This window comes from Myotis lucifugus, unplaced genomic scaffold, assembly GCF_000147115.1.
Source record: "Myotis lucifugus unplaced genomic scaffold, Myoluc2.0 scaffold_51, whole genome shotgun sequence".
Classification (NCBI taxonomy): Eukaryota; Metazoa; Chordata; class Mammalia; order Chiroptera; family Vespertilionidae; genus Myotis; species Myotis lucifugus.
The window spans coordinates 832,787-838,715 of NW_005871099.1; positions in this window are offsets into that span (position 1 = coordinate 832,787).

Here is a 5,929-nt window from a genome sequence, read left to right on the forward strand (position 1 = left end):
ATTCTGGGCCAGTTTTAGCTCTGAGGCCTCAGCTGCTGAAAGCAGGTTTCTGGCCTTTGTTTACCTTCTGTATTTGATACAATGTTGCGGTCCGGCTGGCTGAAAGCAGGTTTCTGGGGTTTTGTTTAGCTTCTATATTTGCAACATAGTTGCTTAGAGTTGCTGCTTAGAGGCCGGCAAGTCAGGCGGGGAACGTTGGAGTCCGCCGTCACTGGAGCAAGCAAGCCTCCCTGTTCGTTTCAGTGCACGGCTGCCGGCCGCCATCTTGGCTGGCAGTTAATTTACATATAGCCCTGATTAGCCAATGGGAAGGGTAGCAGATGTATGGCTAATTACCATGTTTCTCTTTTATTAGATAGGATTACAGTGATGCATTTTATACCCCAGAGGACAAACTCAAACTTTAACAGGCTACTTCATCATTTCATTAGATCAGTTGCTTTTCGGTGATATGGTAGATGTTAGTCCAGCAGACTTCATAGTTATTTGCTCTTTATTATACCTCTGTTGACATAAAATTGGTCCCTTAATATGAGGCAATATTATACACTATACAATGCTGATAAAATGAGCATTTTGATGGTGATGCTTGTTTAGACACTGTACACAGGGAAAAAAGCAAACCCATAACCAGCTTTCAATTTTACCAGAACATCAGGGCTTTAAGGTCATTAACCTGCCACCAAATGCTGGTTTGGGTGAATAACTATGTGTATTGAAGACTAAGCATCAAAAGCTGCCCAACCGAATAATAACCCCAACCCCTATATATGTTCTGCAAAAATTGCCAAGTACATTCTCCTAGATGTCCCATGTAGCAAAGTCAGAGGAAGTCAGGGGCAAGAAGTGGGGGATTGAGGTTAAAATTGTGGTGAGGCACTTCCTTGTTTTACCTGCATGAAGCTGGATAAATAGCTTGAACTTGTCAATAGAGTAGTATCCTTAAAAAGAGTTGAGACAGGTCCAGAGACAGAGAAGTATCAATCAGACCGTCAAACCTCAGAAGGAAGGTAGGGGAGGGTGGGGGCAAGGGGGAGAGATCAATCAAAGGACTTGTATGCATGCATATAAGCCTAACCAATGGACACAGACACCAGGGGGGTGAGGGCATGTTTGGGGGGTGGGGAGCAATGGGGGGATAAGGACACATATGTAATACCTTAATCAATAAAGAAATTTAGAAAATAGAGTTGAGGCAAAGATAATTTTAAATGGGTGGAAGAGATTTCCTATAGAAGTACAAATAAGATATCCCCACCTCCTACTAATGTAGGAATTGTAATATTCCTAATAGTTGAATATTTAATTAAGGTGATCAGTTTACTGTACTTTCCAGAATTACATGACCAGCTGGCCATCCTGGTAGGCATTCTCATTAAGACCAGGAATTCAGATGCTGTATTCACGTGAGGAGTTATAGAAACTTCTTAGAGGATGAATCATTCAATGAGCCACTGGAACCCAAAGAAAGATACCATTCAAAATTCAGAAATTTTCAGAGTTCTTTCATCAGCAACTGTGCTTTGGAACCAAATTCTCTGTCACTTTAGGCCCTGACAGCAGAACAGAGACATAAAAGAGAATGCCCAAGGGTGGAGATAAGATCCTGCAAGGAGTGAGGAAAGAAGGAACTCTAGGAAGAAAGAACTCAGATAAGCAAACATGGGCCCCCTTAGTTAAAAAAGAACCAATAGTATTTTGTTTCCACATCATAAGTATGGGTGCTACTATGTTTTTTTTTAACCCTAACACACCATGCCTGGGGGTAGGGGTGGCAGCTGTAAAAGTGTCTGTAGATGCTGAGTGATCTAAGTGGGCGGTTGGTACAACTGCTCTTCATACTCCAACTGTCTGGCATCTTAGTCAAGAGAGCATAATAATCTCCTTTTATGGAAAGCATTGAATAAAATAAAGTCAGTCAAAATGTAAGGAAAGATATTTTAAGACGCATATTGAAATGAAATTCTAATTGTCCCATATCTTGCAATTATTAATTTTTGTCTTGATCTCTTCACAGCAGAAAAATTTAGTCTGGCTTTTACTGCCAATCCTTCAAATATTTGAAAATTATTACCATCTCCTCTTAATATTTTATATTTTTTTCTAGCTTCTTCAACAACTGTTCTTCATTTGACAATATTTCCAGGCAACTTACCATCTGTGCCATGATTCTTAGATCTCTGTCTACATATTCTTCTGCATCTGGGTTTTCTAAAATAGAACATCTTCCAGGGGCAAGTGCACAGCTGTATTTTCAAGCAAAATTGGAGCAAACCGGAGGAGTGGTCAGATTACCTGTGGAGGTCAGGAAAACAAAATCAGCATCTGGTATAAAGTAGGCATGGAACATAGACATCTCAAGCACACAGGAACTAGGGTGAGGTCAGTACCAGTGGAAATTAAAGTAAAGAGAGGGAGAGAAACATATGGTTTATGGTTATAGATAAACCACTATAAGAGATGAACATCTGGATTCCCAGACAAAGACTGCCCTCAACATTGCCTTGTGAATTATTTTCACCATATCCAGTCTACTAGGTTCATCATGCATCTTAATATACCGGTGTGGAGTTTTTATAATAATCAGTCAACATCTACAGACCCAAACAACACAACAAGCAACACAAATGTATTTATATAAAAGCAAATACTATAACAACAACAAACTTCAATAATTAGTACTAAATTCTAGCCAAGGTGCCAAAATTTTTCACATTTTCTTCATATTAAGTGTTCACAGCAACCTTTTGAGTTAACTGTTATTATTTAAATGGTAGGTGTTTAGTTTACTTCCCCAAGGTCACATAAATAGTGTCAGAGCTGGGATAAAAATTCAGGTCTGTCTAACCCCAAAATATATGCTTCTGAATACTATGATATGATCCTCCATTTAGCCAGGATACTGTAAAATTCAGCAAATATTTTAAAGGTCTCACTCTTTATAAAGTAAAACGATAAATATTGTATTTTCAGGACAGTCTCATATCAAGAAGCTCACACTCTAGTAAGTAACACAAAAATGTATCAAACTTTCTCTATAAAAGATTAAATTTTTAGGTATGTCATAAAGGAAATCAAAGCATAGTATCATATATTCACACAAGAGGGAATAAGTAATTTCACTTGGAAGTATTAGAAAAAGGATTGGTTCTTGGAGGGTTAGTAGGATGTCTATAATTGGAAAAATTTTAAATATATGGGATTTTAAACAAAGGAAACCCTATTTGCAAAAAGCTATTGCAATTGTTTCAGATGAAATATAATGAAAAATTCAATAGAAGATTAAAGTTAAACCTTATTCTTTTCTTATAATTAACTCTAAATTGCACAAGTGCCTATTATTTTTTCTTTTACAAATTACAATGTTAATGATAAAACCAATTTTTTTACAATCCCTTTCTTATACTCTCACTACCAATGATATGAATTCTCTTTGTATTCCTCCATGTATCATCTTTACATATACTCATACATGCATATGTAGTAAATGTGAAATATATACATAAATAATTATAAGCATGTACATGTTATATACATGCCATGATACTATTACATTAGTTTGCTAGAGCTACAATAACAATGTATCAAAAACTAGATAGCTTAACAACAGAAATTTATTGCCTCCCATTCTTGAAGCTAAAAGTTCTTCATCAAACTGTTTACAGAGTTGGTTGCTCTGAGAGCTATGCTAAAGAAGCTATTCCAAGTCTCTTACTTAGCCTTTGGTGGTGTGGTTGCAATCTTTAGCATTCATTCGCTTACAGAAGCATCACCCTCATTCCTGCCTTCATTTTTATAAATGCGTGCATGTTTATCTCCAAATTTTCTCTTTTAATAAGTACAACAGTCATATTATATTAGGACCTACCCTAATAACCTCATTTTAACTTGATTGCCTCCATAAAGACCCTGCACTATGAACTGAATGTTTGTGTTCCTTCAAAAGCCGTATTTCCAAACACTAATCTCCAATGTGATAGTATTTAAAGATGAAGTTCTTGAAAGGTAATTAAGTCACGACAGTGGAGCTCACTTGATGGGATCAGTGTGAGGATAGAGAGAGGAGGTGGCTGTCTATGAGGTAGGAAGTGGATCCTTACCAGAGACACTGGATCTGCCAGCACCTTGAGATGACCAAGCCTCCAGAACCATAAGAAATAAATGTTTCTTGTTCAAGCCACATGGTCGATGGCATTTTTGTTAAAACAGCCCCAAACTGTCTAAAATGCCATATCTCCAAATCAGGTCACACTTTGAGGTACTGAGGACTTAAATGTATGGATTCTGGGAGGACATTGGAACCAATAACAACTGTAAAAACATTTTGATTGTTTCAGATTTAATAACCATAAATCCAAGATAGTTTCTTGTATCAATCTGAAATTAAAATGTTCAGATTTCAGATTTTTAAGTGATTGAAGTTTTCATCTAAAGCAGGTAGATGTTGAAGATAATATAATTTTGTTGATTTTTACTAGCTATTTTGTAGTTTGTAAGCTAAGCAGCAGTATGGACAGGCATGTTTTGTTCACATATGAGTTTTATAAAAGCATTTTAAATGTTAATAATTGTTTCTCATGACTATATTGTGAAATATGCAAACAGTTAAAGTATTATGAATTATTAACTTTTAATATATTTAGAAAGAAGACAGCATCCGTGATAAGTTGTTTTTGACATTTTTCGTGAGTTAAACTGAGAATGAGCAAAAATCATTTCGATAATGTGATTCTGAACTAAAGGCTTTTTATATCAGGATAAAAACAAATGCTACTTAGGTGATTCATTTTTATTTTAATTTTTTAAAATATATTTTTATTTATTTCAGAGAGGAATGAAGAGGGAGAGAGAGAAACATCAATGATGACAGAATCATTGATAGGCTGCCTCCTGCACGCCCCCTACTGGGAATCAAGCCCACAACCCAGGCATGTGCCCTTGACCGGAATCCAACCCGGGACCTTTCAGTCTGCAGGCGGAAGGTCTATCCACTGAGCCAAACCGGCTAGGGCCGGGAATTCATTTTTAGTGATGTCATATTCATTTGTAAAGAATTGATTTTGTTAATGATTTCTACTGGACAATTTAGAAATTTATCCACTGACTGGATTTGGAGAAGCCTATTTATTTATCTTGTTTGAATATGGTATGACATTTAAACGGAAGGAAATGACTACAACTTTCAATAAAATTTCTGGCTAATGTTATATCCAAAAGAATACAGCCCAGCATGCTTGCCATTCCTAAATAGTATCTTGTTGTAATCTTCTAAATTTACTAATTTTATCCACATGGTTTCTTCCATTATATAAAGTCAAATTACGAAGTGGAAGACTGAGCTGAAATCCATCTATTTGCTTAAAGGCCGTGCAGTGTGCCAGGCATTCCATTACTTAAGAAGCCTCAGATCTATGCTGGGGTATTGCATATCTCTACATCACTTGTTTATAAGGCTGCGTTAGAAAGAACAGCCTGACCTCAGTTCAGAAATCAGCAGAGTGTCTGGAAATAAGAATGAGTAGGCCCCGAATAAACAGACCCAGAAATCGCAAAGGATCCTGGAAACAGACAGGCATTGTAGGCACTGCAATGCATTACTCAGAGCTGTTGACTTCTGCCACACTATTTTAGCAAACACAATGCTTTATTTGGGATTCTTTGCCACAGAACTGGGAACTTATTTGCTTAAAAACAGATAATAGTATACCATACCTGTCAGCCAGCCACTGAATAAATGACCTGTGACAGTCATTTATTTGGAATAGGAAGAAACTTCTTTGTTATTACTTGGTCACTCCATCTGTAGTACAACAAATGCAATGCATTTTGTACATTTATCAAGATACATGAGGAAGTTTCTTATTGTGATAATATAAGATTTCAGAAATGTTTCATAAATATAAATGAAAAAATCTTAAAGTGAATTTGC